This window comes from Papaver somniferum, chromosome 4 (assembly GCF_003573695.1).
Source record: "Papaver somniferum cultivar HN1 chromosome 4, ASM357369v1, whole genome shotgun sequence".
In the NCBI taxonomy this organism is placed as follows: Eukaryota; Viridiplantae; Streptophyta; class Magnoliopsida; order Ranunculales; family Papaveraceae; genus Papaver; species Papaver somniferum.
Window position 1 is genome coordinate 74,423,845 of NC_039361.1, and position 19,952 is coordinate 74,443,796.

The following is a 19,952-nucleotide window of genomic DNA, read 5'->3' on the forward strand; positions in this document are numbered from 1 at the left end:
CCACCCGATTGGAAGCTTCCGTTCGAACTGTGTGATGCCTCTGATTATGCTGGGTGCTGTTTTAGGACAGCGAGTTGATAGACTACCATATGTGATATACTATGCTAGCAAAACCCTTAATGATGCCCAACTCAATTATTCAACTACCGAGAAGGAATTGCTTGCCGTCGTTTTCGCATTAGACAAGTTTAGATCTTATCTGATAGGGTCTAAGATCATCATATACACAGACCATGCGGCTTTGAAGTATCTTCTTTCCAAGAAGGATGCTAAAGCTCGCCTTATTCGATGGATACTCTTATTACAGGAATTCGATCTCGAAATCCGTGATAAGAAAGGTTGTGAGAATGTGGTTGCTGATCATTTGTCTAGATTAACTTTAGAGTCTATTGATGAATGTGAGCTGATTAGAGAATCATTCCCAGATGAACAGCTGATGTCTATCTCAGACCTTCCTTGGTTTGCTGATATTGTTAACTACCTCGCTACAGGTAGGATGCCCTCACGTTGGTCGAGACAAGACCGCTCTAAATTCCTGGCTGAAGTCAAACATTTCCTTTGGGATGACCCATATTTGTTTAAGTACTGTCCAGACCAAATCATTAGGAGATGTGTCCCCAACACTGAACAGAAAGATGTGATATCTTTCTGTCATGACCAAGCATGTGGAGGCCATTTCAGTGCCAAGAAAACCGCTGCAAAGATCTTGCAGTGTGGATTCTATTGGCCATCATTGTTCAAGGATTGCCATGATTATTGTGTTGCTTGTGAACGCTGTCAAAAGCTAGGAAGCATTTCGAGGAGAAACATGATGCCATTGAACCCCATTTTGATTGTGGAGATTTTTGATGTTTGGGGGATAGACTTCATGGGTCCATTTCCCATGTCTGACAGCAAGTTGTACATCCTAGTCGCAGTTGATTACGTTTCTAAGTGGGTAGAAGCCATAGCAACCAGAACAAATGACCACAAGGTGGTACTTTCATTTCTAAAGGAAAACATATTTGCACGTTTTGGTACCCCTAGAGCTATCATCAGTGACGGCGGTTCACATTTTCGTAACAAGTACTTTGAGTCTTTAGTACGCAAGTATGGCATAACTCACAAGGTTGCTACTCCGTACCACCCTCAGACTAGTGGACAAGTGGAAGTTCTAATAGGGAAATTAAGCACATTCTGGAGAAGACGGTCAACCCGTCCAGGAAAGATTGGTCATTGAGATTGAATGATGCTTTGTGGGCCTATAGAACAGCTTATAAGACACCAATTGGCATGTCCCCCTATCGTCTAGTGTATGGAAAGCCGTGCCATCTACCTGTGGAATTAGAACATCGTGCCTACTGGGCAATCAAAGAGCTGAACTTTTCTCTGGACGAAGCTGGAATTCAAGGAAACTTCAACTCAACGAGTTGGAAGAATTGAGAAATGAGGCTTATGACAGTGCCAAGCTGTACAAGCAAAGATGAAGATATTTCATGATAAGCGTATTCTGCGCAAATCCTTCACTCCTGGTCAGAAAGTCTTGCTGTATGACTCCCGATTACATCTTTTTCCAGGAAAACTGCGTTCCAGATGGAAGGGTCCGTACCTAGTACGCACAGTTTTTCCTCATGGAGCTGTAGAGCTGGAGGATGTCTCCAACAAGAACGTTTTCAAAGTCAACGGGCAGAGATTAAAGCCATTCCTTGAGCCATTTCCACCCGACATTGAAACAACCAACCTGGAGGACCCAGTCTATGTGGACTAAACTGGTCCACTCTTTCCCTAAATAACCAAAAAGTTTTCCAAATCTTTCCCTAAAAACCAAAATTTTTCGTTTTCCCATCAAAACCAAATGTTCCCAACAAAACCAAATTTTTTCCAAAAAGTCCAATCCCATTAAAAACCAAATTTTCTTGTAGATAATGTGTTAGTTAAATTTCCTTTTGTATATATTTTGTGCTCATCCATTGTGACTCCTAATATGATGGATTTTTGCCTTGAATAACGGAGTTTTAATCGAGCTGCCGCCGTACAATCGGGTATTCTCTCTCCTTTTACTCTACTCAGCATGTTCCTCTTCATATATTGTTTTATAATTCTTTCCATATTTTGAAACATTGAGGACAATGTTTAGTTTAGGTTTGGGGGTATAGAGTAGATACCATGATAATTTGCCATAATTGAAAACGAACTCCTTCTTTATTTGAAAAAATTGAAAAATTTGAAAAAAAAATGAAAAATCATAAAAATGGAGCTCATTTACCTTGAAATGTTGACTCTTGTGCAAATATGTAATTATTAGGAGTCTTAGTCTAGATATTTAGGCACCCTGATTCTAGCACAATTCACATAGTGATAAGAAATTTGCACGCGCACGATCTACCAATACATGTATGGCCTCGATCTTCAAGGTGTTTGATAGGAAGTTACGATTGCCAATCACTTTAGAATACTGAACGAAACTTGACTAGCTTGTTCTTTGGTTGGTTGGGATAGAAGGTGGAGGTTACATTAAGAAAGACAACCATCGAATTTAACTGGGTGCATCAAAAAGGGCTACCTCTTGCAAAGTGTCATGTAATTTTTGTTTCCTTTTGTATTTGTATCAAAAGTGTTTACTCTTAAAAAAAAAAAAAAAAAAATCAGAAAAAATCAGAAAAAAAAAAAATCAAGTATTTATCAATTCCATCATCTCTTGTTCCAAAAATAAAAGAGAATAGTCAATGTAAATAAGAGTCATGTAAATAGTCATTTTGTTGTTTTATTGTAATAAGCAAGGAGGGTGTATGCCATTGATGTACAACGCGAGTAATTGTGAAATACCTCCAACTCATTCACAATTCTCGTAAAGTCCGGACAGCTAGCTAGATTTCGACCTCAGTTCTTAGCCTGAGAAACTATCTCTTGGTGATTAGTAGTCATAACTTCAGATCTTTCTTTACACATGTGTAGATACACTTTACACTCTTATCACATGTCTTTTTTTGTTATCAGTGCTAGGATTGTGCCTTTGATAGCTAGATTGACATCTCCATTTTGCTGGGAGCTTAACTGTTTTGCACATGTCACATTTGATGGAATCTGAGCTTATATTTTGACCTAGAACTTTGTAGGTACGTTCTAAGCAAACCTTCACGAGACTTCAACTCGTCCACTAGGGACACTTAGTGGTTTAAAAGGCTTAGTGCATATGCTAAATGCATTCGAGAGACCAGCGACAGTGGTATAGTTAGGATTTCCTTAGTTTTGTTTTACTTGAGGACAAGTAAAATTCAGGTTTGGGGGTATTTGATGAGTGCCAAATAATGTATATATTTATCCCTTTTTGTTGGCATTTTAACTCATCTTTTATGCATTAATTCTACATTTTATCCCATATTCTGTATTTTCATTGTTTTCAAGAATAAATATTTTTCTTACTTAATTTTTGCATTTTTAGGTAATAAATAAAGATTGGATGAGTTGCGGAGCAAAAAGAGCAGAAAAGTGGTGAAAAGCCGGGAGAAATTACGCAAGAAGGCCGCAAAGAATGGAGCGCACGTCCAAAAAGCTGGAAATGGGCTCAAGAAGAAGAAAGTTGTTCTTGAAGAAGAAGTGGGCTCAAGGTTTTCCAAGCCCAAACTCATTTCCCAAACCCAAATCCATACCCGCTTGCGTCTTCAGCCGTCAGATCAGTTCTCAGAAGCATCCGACGGTCGCTCCCTTGCTGTACATCGAAGTTTGATATCTCCGCCTAACACTACAACACCTAACTCCATCTGGCGTCGTTGATTTTGTTGTATTATATAATCCAGCGGTCGCTACAAGCTTCACTCCATCTCGCCGTCAGATTGTTCTGCCATCTTCCCATCCATCGGTCCAGCTTCGCGAAACATCAAAATCCTCTACACCTGCTCAACACCCTAGCAACCTATACCTATACCCTAAACTATCGACCCATTCTTCTCCTCTTTCTTTCTTCTTCTTCTTCCCCTCTCCTGCAACAGTGACCCTTCCCCCAAATCACTCCACCATCCTTTCCCCAAATCATTCAACCATCACCATAACCTCCACCATCACCCGACAGAACAAACCCCCAAACAATCCCCCTAAACCTAGCTGTTTTATCCTCTCTCACCAACTGTCCTAGGTGAGGTTGAAAACATCTCGATTTAGGGAAATTAATGGTAGCAGAAGATTCAGGAGGGAGCATAAGGACGATTCAAAGCATGGGTGCTCGATTTCAAGGCTCAATTTTCAACAAATTAGGTAACCCTAATTTCTGACTTTTGGAAAAAGGGGGAAGAACCCTAATTTTAATCTGTGGGTATAAATATGTACTGTTGGGTTGTGTTATAAACTATCTCTGGGCTAGCCAGTGAACAATTTATTGAATCAATTCTCATTTTTTTCAATTTCTGTCTTAGCAACAGTTGATAGTGTGTATGTGTGTTTCTTGTATGTATGTTGCATTTGAATTTAGTCTGTTGGATGAATGCTTTGGTTATACTCATGTCTAGCATGAGCTAATTCACTGCAACTAGGGCTCTGATGAAGCCTAGTGCACTGTTGGATGATGCATGGTTAGGATAGTATTCTTATTGCCTGTTTGCTTGAGCAATGAGAAGTACTCAGTGCTCTGGCATGCCTGTGATTGATTGTGCTGTCAAAAGACAATCAATTCTAGGGGCATATCAGTGAGCAAGCTGATTTTCATCTCATTCTAGATGTATGCATAGGAACTCCAACTAAACCTAGATTGCATTGCTTGATTAGGGCACAAGGTGGATTCAATTGCCTTAGTTACTTCACACAATTCTGCATTTTTCTCTTTGTCAGTCACTATTACTCAATACCCTTGCCTTAGGCTGCTGCCTTTGTTTCACTTCTACTCTAGAAACTTGTCACTGTCACTATAGTCACTGCCATTAGCTCACTGTGAACTTAGCTAGGAAGACTTCTTGTATGCTCCTCTCCCTGTGGACAAACCCCCACTCATCACTATATTATAAATCTTGACCTTGTATACTTGCAAGTGTTTTGTGTGCTCCCCATTTTCACACCACTTGGACCTAGGTTTTTGATATTCTATGCTTCGGATTTACACTTGTTATTTTGAGAATCTACTTGTTGCAATAGTTTAGAATCAAATTGAACGAAAAAAAACTGCATGAATAGAAATATTGGATTAAATCACTTTGAATTTGGAAAATAGTGGAATCTTAGCCTCGGTGTTCTTTTAATATTGATATCAACTTTGATTGAGTTTGCTATAATTTTTAGTGAGTTTTCTATTTTAATATTAGAATTTAAGTCTAATTAATATCCTTCACAAGTCTGAGAATCGAACCACTTTTACCACTATCTACAAATCACATCAATTTTTGGCGACGCCGATGCGGACTTGTTTTTAGGGTTTTAGATTTATTTATTTTTTATTTATTTATTTTTTTTATTTTTTTTGTCCTTTTTTTATGTTTTTGGTTATTTATCTTGTGTCTACAAGTTCTGGATCATAAAGAAAATTGAGCCAAAGAGTTTGGTGATTTCATAAAGACTTGGAGCTAAAGATTAAAGCAAAAAGAACAGAAAAGAAGACAATTTTATTTTAGACAATTTTAGTTTAGGGTTTGTTTATTTTCTTTTAGAAAAAAAAAACTGTATTAGGGTTTATTATTTTTGTAATTTTTCTTTACTTTTTGGACTTTTGGACATTTTTTTTATTACCCTACGGAAGGGTACTTTAAATATAAACTGTTTGCAGAGAAGGAGGACAATTACGATATTGTCTCTGCACCTTGGGTTCGTACACTAGACATCGGAGTCAGTGGACCGAGTCTACTTCAACCGATTCATCCCCCGTCTGGAACGGGAGGTAAGATTCTAAACACTCGCGAATCCCCAATCAGCGAGTTACTAGACTCCTTCGTATGCATATATGTTGAGGACTGAATACGGACATTTATTTTTCTAGTAAAGGGCAAATCCTGGCCATACAAGATAAGGGTTCAGATTTCATCACCGTTCTCTTCTTGCCCGCTTTAGGAACACGTAACCTAGAGAGTCCGACTTTTGAAGAGTCTGTTTTTGAACGTCCTTTGACTGAGGATAGAATCCATGTTGCTCCGACAGCGCCATAAATGGCAACTTTGAAAGCTTTGTTGAATCCAACTAAGACTAATCGTCCTTCGTGTATTAAGTTAGCTGAAACGGAGGCACCCTATGAACTGAAACCTGGGACCTTACAGATGCTCCCAATCTTTTTAGGGAAAGAAAATGAAAACCCTTATTACCATGTTAGGGATTTTGAGGAAATTTGTAGTACTCTAAGAATTATAGGCTTAGATGATGATGCTTTGAAACTTAGGTTATTCCCATTTTCCCTGAAAGATAAGGCCAAGTCGTGGTTGTATAGTTTGGACTCCGAGTCAATTGAGACATATGAACAACTTACATCTTCCTTTTTCAATAAGTTTTTCCCTAGGCACAAAACATCGTCTATTAGGACGCAAATATGCACATTTTCACAACAAGAGGGAGAATATTTATATAGGTATTTGGAAAGGTTCAATGATTTATTATCCCAGTGTCCTCATCATGGTTTAGAAAAGGTTAGGCTAGTTCAGATCCTTTATGAGGGTTTAGATTATTCCACAACGACCATGGTTGAGTCTCTATGCACTGGTGGATTTGAAAACCAAACTGTTGATGCGGCGATGGAATTTTTTAATGAAATCGCCGAAAAAACCCAGCAATGGGAAAATAGTAGGGCACCCCAGAAAACAATTCTTTTAAGTTGAGGAAACGTTAATAGGGTAAAAGGAGGCTACGAATCAGATGCCAAAATTGATGTTATAGCAAAAAGGTTATAAGCTTTAGAAGTGGGTCAGAATAGTGGTAGAGTGGAGCCTTTTTGGGAAGGCCAGAATATTGAAGAGCAAGCCAATGCTCTTTATAATAACACTAGGTTTGATAACCGTCAAAAGATTGACCCATATTCAGAAACCTATAATCCTGGTTGGAGACACCATCCGAATCTTTCATGGCCTAAGGGCCAAAGTCAAGGTCAGTTTAGTAATTCTAATGCTCCCCCATGTTTTGGCTATACTAAGAATCCTTCAGGATTAGCTCAGTTTCAGAATCAGTCAGATAAGAAAATCCTAAGTTTAGAGGAATCTCTCGCCTTGTTAACTCAGGAAACTGCAAAATTTCAGTTATCCGTAGAACAAGTCTACAAGCTAGTAACAGGATAGGACAAGAAAATAGTCAGGCTATTTCCGAGTTAAAAACCCAGGTTGGTCTGATAAGTGATTCTTTGAGAGAAAAGGTAAGTTTCCTAGTCAAACACAACCCAACCCTAGAGGAGTTCATGAATTAGGTGCAAAACCATCGAATCAATTGAATGTTAGAACCCTTAGAAGTGGTAGAGTTGTAGACAATAAGGTAACCATGCCCGATAGTGAACATACTGTAGTTCACCCCTCAGGATCTCACCTCTCAGGACCAGTAGCTGAAGAGACTGATAAAGTTTCTGATGATGTGAATTCGGTTCCTGAAAGGTCTGATTTTAGGCCTAGAGCCCCATTTCCTCAGCTATTAGTACCAACAAAGAAGGAATCGAACTTTAATGACATAGTGGAGGTTTTTAAGCAAGTTACCATAAACCTTCCCTTATTAGATGCAATTAGGCAAATTCCTGCTTATGCCAAGTTCCTTAAGGATATGTGTACGCGAAAGCGAAAACTTAGCGTCCATAAGAAAGCCTTTTTAGCTAGTCACGTAAGTTCAATCATTCAGAACACCACAACTCCAAAGTACAAAGACCCAGGTTCTCCTACCATTGCTTGCACAATAGGTAACTTCCGGGTAGAAAAAGCTTTACTTGACTTAGGAGCCAGTGTGAACTTACTGCCATTCCATGTATACTTACAGCTAGGACTTGGTGAAATGAAACCTACTCAGATGACACTGCAGTTAGCTGATAGGTCTGTTAAAATCCCTCGAGGTGTTATCGAGGATGTTCTTATTGAGGTCGACAAGTTTATTTATCCAGTGGATTTCGTGGTCCTAGATACCCAACCTGTCCCTGACCCAGAGAACCAGATACCTGTGATTTTAGGTCGCCCATTTTTAGCTACGTCTAATGCGATCATTAACTGTCGAAATGGTGTGATGAGTTTATCTTTTGGTAATATGACTATGGAGATGAACATTTTTAATGTCAGTAAGCAACCTCATGAGCTAGATGACACATGTTTGAAGAGGTGAACATGATAGAAGCCTTAGTTCAGGAGTCATTACCAAACATTTGTCTGAAGACCCATTAGAAAGTTGTCTATCCCATTTTGGTTTAGATTTTGACGACGATAGCACTATTGAACAGGTGAATGCTCTATTAGATTCTACCCCTGTGTTAGACACTGATAGATGGAAAGCTAGGTTCGAACCGTTACCAGTTTCTGAGACTACCCTAATTCCTTCTTTAGAAGAGCCCCCAAAGTTGGACCTTAAACCACTACCCGATACTCTAAAGTATGTGTTTTTAGGCCCATCTGAGACTTTACCTGTGATTGTAGCTTCCGATTTGGATAGTGATCAGGAAAGTAGGCTAGTAAATGTACTTCAAGACAATAAGGAAGCTTTAGGGTGGACTATAGCAGACATTAAGGGTATAAGTCCTACTGTGTGTATGCATCAGATTCATTTAGAGGAAGACTCCAAACCTTCTAGGGAGATGCAACGTCGACTGAACCCTAACATGAAAGAGGTAGTTCGAAAAGAGGTGCTTAAGTTGTTAGATGCGGGTATTATTTACCCAATTTCAGACAGTAAGTGGGTCAGCCCTGTTCAGGTTGTCCCCAAGAAATCAGGTATCACTGTAGTCCAGAATGATAATAATGAATTAATCCCAACCCGAGTGACCACGGGATGGCGTGTGTGTATTGACTATAGGAAATTGAACAAGGTCACAAGGAAGGATCACTTTCCCCTTCCTTTTATCGACCAAATGCTAGAGCGATTAGCTGGACATAGTCACTATTGCTTCTTAGATGGCTACTCCGGTTATAATCAGATCGTTATTGCCCCAAAGACCAAGAGAAAACCACTTTTACCTGTCCCTTTGGTACCTTTGCGTATAGACGCATGCCTTTCGGGCTATGTAATGCCCCTGCAACTTTTCAGCGTTGTATGATGAGCATATTTTCTGATATGGTAGAACGGTTCTTAGAGGTCTTTATGGATGATTTTTCAGTGTTTGGTTCATCTTTCGATGAGTGCTTGCATCATTTGATATTAGTGTTGACTAGGTGTAAGGAAAAACATTTAGTGCTTAATTGGGAAAAATGCCATTTCATGGTTGAATCAGGAATTGTGTTAGGGCACATCGTCTCTTCAAAGGGTATAGAGGTAGACAAAGCCAAAGTTGACCTTATTAAGACTTTACAGGTCCCAAAAACCGTAAAAGATATTAGGTCATTCCTAGGGCATGCAGGTTTTTACCGTCGATTCATTAAGGATTTTAGCTTGATTTCTAGACCTCTTTGCAATTTGTTTGCTAAAGATGTTAAGTTGGTCTTTGATGATGCTTGTTTAGAGGCTTTTGAGAAGCTTAAAACTTTACTCACTACTGCCCCGATAGTCCAGGCACCTAACTGGAACCTACCCTTTGAAATTATGTGTGATGCTTCAGATTATGCTATAGGCATTGTGATAGGTCAGCGAGAAAACAAATTACTCCATGTGATTTACTATGCTAGAAAAACTCTGAATGATGCCCAAATGAACTATACAACTACCGAGAAGGAATTTCTAGCCATCGTGTTTGCCTTGGATAAGTTTAGATCCTATTTATTAGGTTCTAAGATCGTAATCTATACTGATCATGCTGCTTTGAAATACCTTTTGTCTAAGAAAGATACCAAACCTAGATTGATTATATGGATCCTTTTGTTACAAGAATTTTGTCCAGACATTAGAGACAAAAGGGGTGCAGAGAATGTAGTAGCAGACCACTTGTCTAGGCTAGTTGTTAGTTACCCTAATAATTCCCTTCATATAAGGGACAGTTTTCCTGATGAACAATTGTTCTCTGTTTCCCAATCACCTTGGTATGCAAATATAGTGAATTATCTTGTTACTGGTCGAATGCCTCAACATTGGGGTAAGCAAGATCGTTCTAGGTTTTTAGCCGAGGTTAAGAATTTCTTTTGGGATGATCCTTATCTGTTTAAGTATTGTCTGGACCAGATTATTAGGAGATGTGTATCTGAGAGTGACCAGTCTAGTATTATCTCCTTTTGTCATGAACATGCATGTGGGGGTCATTTTAGTGCTAAGAAGACTGCTGCTAAGATTTTGCAGTGTGGATTTTACTGGCCTTCGTTGTTTAAAGATTCCCATAGTCATTGTCTTTCTTGTGAGCGTTTCCAGAAGTTAGGAACCATTTCCCGTAGAAATATGATGCCTTTGAACCCTATTTTAGTGATTGAGGTCTTTGATGTGTGGGGCATTGATTTTATGGGTCCATTTCCTATTTGGTTTGGTTATCTTTACATACTTGTCGCTGTAGACTATGTGTCTAAGTGGGTTGAGGCGGTTCCGTGTAAAACGAATGACCACAGAGTTGTAGTCCAGTTTTTGAAAGAGAATATACTTACACGTTTTGGTACGCCGCGAGCTATAATTAGTGATGGAGGTTCACACTTTTGTAATGGACCGTTTGCTCTTTTAATGAAACAATATGGTATTACCCACAAATTATATACCCCATATCATCCACAGACTAGTGGTCAGGTAGAGGTCTCCAATAGGTAAATTAAGCGTATTATAGAGAAAACAGTTAATCCAAACAGGAAAGACTGGTCGTCGAGGCTTACTGATGCCTTATGGGCTTACCGTACTGCGTTTAAGACACCCATTGGAATGTCACCTTATCTTTTAGTATTTGGAAAGGCATGTCACTTGCCTGTTGAGCTAGAGCATCGAGCCTATTGAGATATTAAGAACTTAAACTTTTCACTTGACAAGGCAGGAGCTCAAAGAAAGCTCCAGCTCAATGAGTTGGACGAGATTCGTAGAGATGCATACGATAGTGCTAAGGAGTATAAGAACAAAATGAAACTTGTGCATGATAGGAATATTTTGCGAAAGTCATTTTCTCCAGGTCAAAAAGTTCTTCTTGATGACACTCGTTTGCATATATTCCCCGGGAAGTTGCGCTCTCGGTGGACCGGTCCTTTTGTGGTCCATACTGTTTTTCCTCATGGCGCTATTGCGATTGAGACACCAGATGGTAGTAGTTCTTCGAAGGTTAACGGTCAGCGATTGAAGCCCTTTTTAGATCCTTTTCATACAGGTGATGTTGAGGATGTCCCTCTGGAGGACCCTGTTTACCTTGATTGACCATCGAGGCGATTTTGTATGTTGTATAATATTTTTGTAGGTTTTTGGTTACACTTCACCCAGGTACTATCTTTCCGACTTCTCTATTTCCTCATGTTACTTATATTTTTGGTATTGTTCTTTAATTAGAAACATTGAGGACAATGTTAGATTTAATTTTGGGGGTGGGGTGGAACTTTTTGTTACCTTTTCGTTGCAATAAATAAACTCCAGAGCCTAGAAATTTATCCCTATTAAGGATGGCACTAACAAATCTAAGTGGATGGAAGCATTTTGGTTGTAGGAGTTGAGGAACCAATCTGACTAGATGGCAACATCTAAAGAGTCTATTCATAAAAGCACAGAGCTCAGGTGTTAGAAATAACATGATAGTTTCACCATATCTCGTTGATTCCTTTTCACTTCTGTTTTTATTTTGTTTTTAAACTATGTTTCTCTAAGTGATTAGGTGGGGCTCACGATTCAAGTTGTTACCAATGCTAGGGTGAATTAGAGTTATTGAGATACAAAAAAAAAAAAAAGAAAAAAAAAAGGAAAAAAAAAGAAAGAGAAATTGAGACCAAACCATCAGACCAACTGGAATAAATTCAATAAAGTCGACCACTGGAACCCTTGTATATGCCAGTGTGTTGACCTAGAGTTAGGATTATCAATCACCGGTTCCCTTGTATATGCCAGTGTGTTGATATTAGTCAGACTAGTATCTCAGTCCATTAGGATAGGTTCATTTTAGCGGAGGCCTTCAGACAGATATGAGAAACACCGTTCACCTAGTAAACATCAAAACCATCTATGTTTTTCTATATCCATCTTCTTGATCTATCCATGTGATTAGTTTCGACTCCGGATATTGATGTCCATAGTGCGACTATCTGAGTAGAGCTCTGTCACTTCTTATGAATTCTAGTATGCTTGAGTGCGAACTCGTGTACAACAATTGGAATTTCGCATCAGGGTACTTCCTCTTGTAGTCAATAAGTATTCCAACCAAGGAGATTCTTTAGTGCCTTCCAAGGTTCTGTGTAGATAGCTAGGGTCTGGAGTATAAAGGTTTTGTCGGTATACCTCTGGTAAGCCCTCCGGAGACAACACTCCGCCACTAGAGACACCTAGGGGTTTAAAGGCTTATTGCATACGCTAAATGCAATCGACGATGCCTGCGATAGTGAGTTAGGATTTTAGTTTTATTTTATTTTTTCTCGAGGACTAGAAAATAATAGGTTTGGGGGTATTTGATAGACACATTTTTGTGTCTGATATAATCTCAATTGTATATATTGTTAGTGTTCGATTTTGTATTTATTTTGGCTTTTTATGTCTTTGTAGGTGTTTTTGGAAAAATAAGATTTTGCGGCGAAATTGGCTCGAAAAGTGTTTTTTTGCGTTCATGGGAGGACATTTGCTATTCAGACCCTCACTTTGGATAAGGGGTAACCTAATTACTAAGGGGCATCCCATTTCCAGGCAGCTGCTAATCGCACCCCTACTCTGGATAGGGGGCGACCATCTTCAACATTTCAAAAACCAATTTTTGGCGGGAAATATCTTGGCAGTGAAGAACAGATTTTAGGGTTCTTTATTTGGAGGAGTTTAAGGTCGATTAAACCTATGATTTTCATAGGATAAACTCTTTATGGGTCTAGGAATCTAATATGGGTGTTGAAACCGATTAGCCTGGGCTCAATCGACGGATTTTTATCACAACGGAAATATATGGAAAGTCACGTGTGTAACCTGTTTTAGGGAATTTTAGAGAGATTAAAGTGCTATGAACCTTCCCAAAGATTTGTATCTATCTAAGGAAGAGTTTAGAATAGAAAGGAAAGCTCAGAAACGTGTAGAAATTCTAAAACAAGAAATTGCCGCAACTTTGCCGTGAAGAGAAGGAAAGAGATTTTGGAAGATTTAGGAGAGATTTAATCGGTATTTTTGATATAAATAGATTGTTGGGTCATATATAAGGGGTGTCGAGAGTTTGGGGACCTGAGGAGAGCCAGAGAAGAAGAAATCAGAGTTTTATCAAACTCTGTTTCTGCTGCTGGTGCTGCTGCACATCTCAAGAACGCGAAGAACATTGACGCCCGAGAAACAGTCGCAGAACAGTGTCGTTGTTCAACAACAGAAGATAAGTAGCGTCTATATACAACAGTAATCATTGTTCCTCTTTGTACCAGAGATCTGTAACACTTTTACGCAGTTGCAAATCAGCTGCTTTACACCTTTCACTCTTTTAATCAACTTTTGAGCAACAAACATGTATTTTGAGAAAGTGATTAATATGAGGAGCAAAACTCCATTGCTGAGGCGATAGAAGAAGCTATTTTTCCAACAAAAAGTGGTATATTCTTATTTATTTATTTATCGCAATTATATTTATGATTGTTTTGCCTTGAGTGAAAATAGTTTCAATGATTCTTGTTAAGCAATTGTTATTTCTTTTGATAGAGCATGCTTGGACCTAGGTTTTTGATGTTCTATGCTTCGGATTTACACTTGTTATTTTGAGAATCTACTTGTTGCAATAGTTTAGAATCAAATTGAACGAAAAAAATTTGCATGAATATCAATATTGGATTAAATCACTTTGAATTTGGAAAATAGTGGAATCTTAGCCTCAGTGTTCTTTTAATATTGATATCAACTTTGATTGAGTTTGCTATAATTTTTAGTGAGTTTTCTATTTTAATATTAGAATTTAAGTCTAATTAATATCCTTCACAAGTCTGAGAATCGAACCACTTTTACCACTATCTACAAATCACATCACCCCACCTTTCATATCTAGGCTTTATCACCTAATGCTGAATCCAACAACATTTCAGTAAATGATGAAACCGATATTTAATCATCATTCTTTCACCAACTCTCGAACTGAGAACCCTGGTACATGCTCATTCGAACATTGGGCACCACATGGAGCCCATCATCCCATGTGGTCGGTCCCTATATCACTCATGACCTATTTTCAGCGATCCATCAACTATGATCTGAAATTAGGGTTTCGAATAAAATGTTCTACGAATCATCATTCTGAGCAAGATTCAGGAACTAATGAATTTATATTGATTCAGCAACCATCATCTGAATTAATCATATAATATTTGGTAATCTACTAATATTTTAATATTTTATTGGGTCACGTCACCAATAAATATTTCGTCGAATTGAGCATACTTGCTCAATTGCTCAAATATTGATCCAGCTATCAATATTTAGTGAATTATCAGTATTTTGTCGAAATCAGCATACTTGCTCGATTGCACGATAAATTATCAACATTCAATATTTTGTCGAATTGAGCAATACTTGCTCAGTTGCACGTCAAATCATCAATAATCATTAGTTTTTCAAATTGAGCAATACTTGCTCAGTTTCTCGTCAAATTCTCAATATTCAATAATTTCTCGAATCGAGCAATACTTGCTCTCGCTGGTCAGTAATTCATCACTGAATTACAATACTGACACCATTTCAGAGAATTACATGTTCGATCCATGAATCGCTGAGCATTCACCACTTATGATCGATTCAACAAAAACTAGACTCACTGTCTAATCAGTCATCCACTGACTAATCAATACACGTCTATCACTCAGACTCCATGATTCGTGAGACATCAATCATGTCAAATTTGGGGATAACAACTAGGGTTTTGGTCTGGCGGCCTACAACACGTGGGTTCATCCGCAACGAGAAATGTGAGTAAGTCGTGTCAACGGTTGGAGGAGTTAGCAAAGTAGTGGGTAAATGATCAACCCAATCTCCGCACGACCTGAAACTGGTTGCACCACGATCTCCCCCTTTCCAACTCTTTCACTCAAGAAATCGTCACACTTACAGGGATCAAGGTGTTCACAACTCTGACAATATAAATAAGTCTCTGAATCCATGATTGAAAAAGAAAGGACAACAATTGATCACTAGCTATCAACTGTCACACAAAATTCCTCGAGAAAACTACTCTCAAGAATTCATCAATCCATCAGAACTTATTTGAACTCATCAGTTCACCACAAATTGCAGAAACCTTTAACACACCCACAATCCTTGATTATCACTGATCCCACACAATTCTCAGCTTCCCTTCTACAGATCAACCCATCTCTCTCTTTGTGACCGAATTGACTCTAGAACGACCATTAACTTGGTTTAGGACGGAGTCCTACAGATTGATTTCCCGAATCTAAGCACACCCTTTGCAGCGGTGCATCTGTGTGAGGTTGAATAGTTTGCTCGGTTGAGGAGTCTCGACTCATGCTCGGCTCTTCGCTTCCCTGAAAACCAGCGAACCGTTTTTCCCCATCCACACCTAGCCGTGGCCGCCCACACGCCCTTGTCTTATTATTTTATATTATTTGTTTCCCTCATCTCATGGAAACTCCTTCACTTCAATGAAAATCCTTAGTTTCAACAAACTCCTTGATTTCATGATATTTCCCTAAAGTCATGAAAATAATATAAAATTAGGGAAAGTACCATGGGACCGTGCTCCTTAGCCGGCCGGCCATGCCTTGGCCATGGCCGGTCCCACACTTCATGAATCCCTAATTTGTTATTATTATTTCCCTAATTTCATGGAAATTCCTTAACCTCATGAAATTACTCGGTTTATGGTATTTTGCTCACATCAGGGAAAATACATAAAATTGGGAAAGGTGTTGCGGGACCGAGCTTGCTAGTTGTCCGGCCATGCCCTAGCCGTATCCGGTCCCACACCTTGGAATCCCCTATTTTATTAATTATTTCATCATCTCACGAAGATTCCTCAGTTTCGGCAAAACCCTGAATCCTTCATATTTTCTCAAATGTTGCTCAAACGCGCATAAGAAAATATCGAAACTCTCAGGACTGAGACACGAACATTATGGTGACACGGGAATGTCTCCTTGACCGACCAAGGCCGACCCAAGGCTTTAAAATATCCGGTCCCACATGTTTTAACAATTTTTACCTAGTTTGCTCAATTGCTCATATTGGGTCCAAACTATCTTCAAACAACTTGGAGTTTGCTCAAACGACCATCAGCTGGTCCCACGACCACCAAGAGCCGGTCTCATTCCCTCTTGGTCGGTCCCTCGTCTCTTCATAATTAGGTTTCATCACCTAAAGCTGAGACGAGCACTATTTTAATAAATGATTAAACCAGCATTTAATCATCCTTTCACCAACTGGTCTTCAAGAGACTTTGGTATTCTTTCTCACTCGAGCATCTGGGCATTACATGGTCGACTCATCATCCCATGTAGCCGGTCCCTCCATCAATGTGGTTGATTTTCAATAAATCATCAATTGCTCAAAAATTAGGGTTTCGAATCCAGAGCTCTGCAAAAACATAATTCTGAGCAGATTCAAACATTAATAATTTTACGTTGATCCCATGATCAACACTTTAATAATTATGCTCGGCTCAGATGTTAGCATCTTAAATTAACATTTTGCTCAGACGAGCAATATTCTCAGGCTAAGGAATATTGGTTCAACTATCAATATTCAACGATACTAACAATTCATCAAACGAGCAACATTTGCTCAGACGAGAAATATTTGCTCAGACTAAGAAATATTGGTTCAACTATCAATATTCAACGATTCAACAATATTTGCTCACCTTAAGTTATCAACATTTATCAGATACCTTTGTCTCAACAGACATGTTCAATTCATGAGTCTCAGAATATTTGCAAATCAAGACTCAGCAATACAAGGACTCATCGTCCCATGAAGTCAGCAACTAACTCCACAATCACGAGACATCAATCATGTCACATAGGGGATATTAACTAGGGTTTTGGTCTGGCGGTCTACGGCACATGTGTTCATACACACAACGAGGATGTGAGCAAGTCGTGCAATCAGTTAGAGGAGTTAGCAAAGTAGTGGGTGGAAAATTAACCAAGTCTCCGCACGCTGAACAACTGGTTTTGACACGATTTCCCAATTCCCCATTCTTTGACTCCAACAACTGTGACACTTCATGGGATCAAGGTGTTTACAATTCTTGCAATATAAATAAGTCTCGGAATCATGATTGAAACAACGGACAATCTCTGGTCAAACAGACAACACGAGATTAACAACTCAACGTCTGAGCAATTATTCTCAACAGAGCAAATTCAATCTATCAGAGTTTATCTTATTTCTTTACGCAGAATACACAACACACCTATAATCTTCGATCACCATTGATCTCACACATTTCTCAGCCTCCCTCCTACAGATCGACCCATCCTCTTTTGTGACCGAATTGACTCTGGAATGGCTATTGTCTTGGTTTAGGCCGGAGTCCTACAGATTCATCTCTCGAACTTAAAGCACTCCCTTCTTGCAATGCATCTGTGTGAGGTTAAACATTTCGTTCGGTTCAAGGAGACTCCTCCGCGCTGTCGTATCCTCAATTCCGTAAAAACCAGCAAATCGTTTTTTCCCATCTACAATCAGTTATTTCAACTTCCTTTATCTAAGGATTGTCACCTGGATGGGTTGTAGTTGCTATCACCATAGAGTCATCAAATACTGTTGGCTGAGTTGAAGGGAAACTGTCATCAAAAGTTTCAGGTGTTGGCTGAGTTGGAGAAGTCATAACCAAACCGTCACCAACAGTTGCAGGTGTATCTACTTCGACATTTGCAGTTACATCATCACCTGCGGCTTTCTCCTGCGCCCTATCCACAACTCCACCTTTCGCAGCTTTCTTCTGCGCCTCATCCGGAACATGTGTCTCTGCACCAACTTTCTTCTTCTCCTCATCAACAAGATTTGAAGGAGTGGGATTTTGCTTTGCAACTGGCTTCTTCTTTGTAGGAGGAGGCTTGCATGTTGTCACACTCTTCATACTCGAACTATATGTCCTGAGAGGCGTTTTGCGCCCCTCTGCAGCAGTTTGAGCTTGTAGAATTGTTGGCGTATTTCCAACCGCAAGATTTATACATGGAACTGTGCAAGGATTGAAATGAGAAACTTTTTTTATTTAGGATGATGATGATGATGATGTTAATTTTTTTCTTAAAAAATTATAGAAGAACATATCACGTGTAATCGACAGCTTCACATGCATATGACTTGGATACCTAGCATGTGTAACTAGGGTTTACACATCCATATGATTTGTGTACTCAACAATTATTAAGTCTAATTTGGTACCTCTAGCAAAAAAAAATCACCAAAGTATGAAACTAAAAAGGTTCAAAGACCTTACTGTCAACTAATTGTGTACCTCTACACATGTCAACTAATATATCATTATCACTATCAAGTTAAAGCATATTAAAAATGAACAACTACTTACATTCTTCATGGAAGGAAGTTTGCGGTCATATTTTTCTTTCTCTTGCTCAGTCTCTTTCTCGGACTCTTCTTCTTCATGCTCAGTACATCCATGTCCTTGATGCACAAACTCTTCCTGATGCTCTGTACCTCCATGTCCTTGTTGCATAAACTCTTCCTGGGTCACTTTATAAGGTTCAATACCCATTGCTCTTATAATTTTGCAACTAAAATTGTGAATCTTGAACTCTGGTGTTCTTGAAAGGTCCCCTTCTGATATCCCTTCTCTGGAAATTTCATACACTGCATCAAACATTTCTTGCTTTGCTTGCAGTTGCTTTTTCAGTTTTTCATTCTCAATGGTTTTCCCTTTCAGTCACCTTTGCAGGTCGTTTTTCTTGGTACCATGGTTGATATACCAAGCTGCTTTTCAATCTGTGAAAACTCATTCACAAAGCTAGGAGTTGGCTGCAATTAACAGATGGAGAGGTTAAAAAGAGATATCAAAAACAGTTAAAAAATCTAAATATACAAATTTTTCAGTTGTATGTGTAACTTACAGTTACATAAGCACATTTATATGTGTAACCTATAGTTACACAAAAATTGAATTCATTGGTGTTATCTTTGCATGTGTAACTATAAGTTACACAAGCACATTTAAATGTGTAACTTATAGCTACACATGACAATTTTGATTACGTCCAACTTATATCTAAATTATAGTACCATAAATTTACAAAACATAAACCAACTAACATACAACACTTACCGAAAACTCTGTCATGTTTGTTCTAGAAATGTAATCTGAAATCTGGTATAGATCCCACCTTCCAACCCTTGGGATATCTTGTTCGTGGTTCGCAACTTTGTGGATTAATCCTTCTGGTGTGTGTTCAGCAAACAATATCTGCAACATAGAAATTTAATTAGTCGACTGAACTAAAATATCCACAACGTAACAGTAAAACTTCTGGAATATAAATTACACACAAGCTTTACCAGTAGGTATTGTACACAAGCCTTCACATTTTCCAAGCAATCAACATTAGTATGAATCTCTTCAAACAAGTGCCCGCGTATTAAATCAGGCCACGACACCTTGAGCACCGTCTCATAAGTTTCAACGATACTAAGATATTTCACATTCACTCCATTAGCATTTATGTCGCCAAAAAATAATACACAGCAAAGATAAAAACCTATCAAACAAACTAGATTATTCTCATCAAATTTTCTTCTTCTATCTGTAGCATTTATGTCGTTCATAAGTTGTTTTATATTCTCTATAATGTTCTTCTTAGTCACTGTCGTCTGATGTGTTG

At 38.7% G+C, this 19,952-nt stretch overlaps 1 pseudogene; it reads right to left on the bottom strand.

Annotated features, from left to right (window-relative positions):
- Window positions 1-6,465: 6,465 nt before the first annotated feature.
- Window positions 6,466-6,565, bottom strand: LOC113276732 (annotated as a pseudogene).
- Window positions 6,566-19,952: the final 13,387 nt, after the last annotated feature.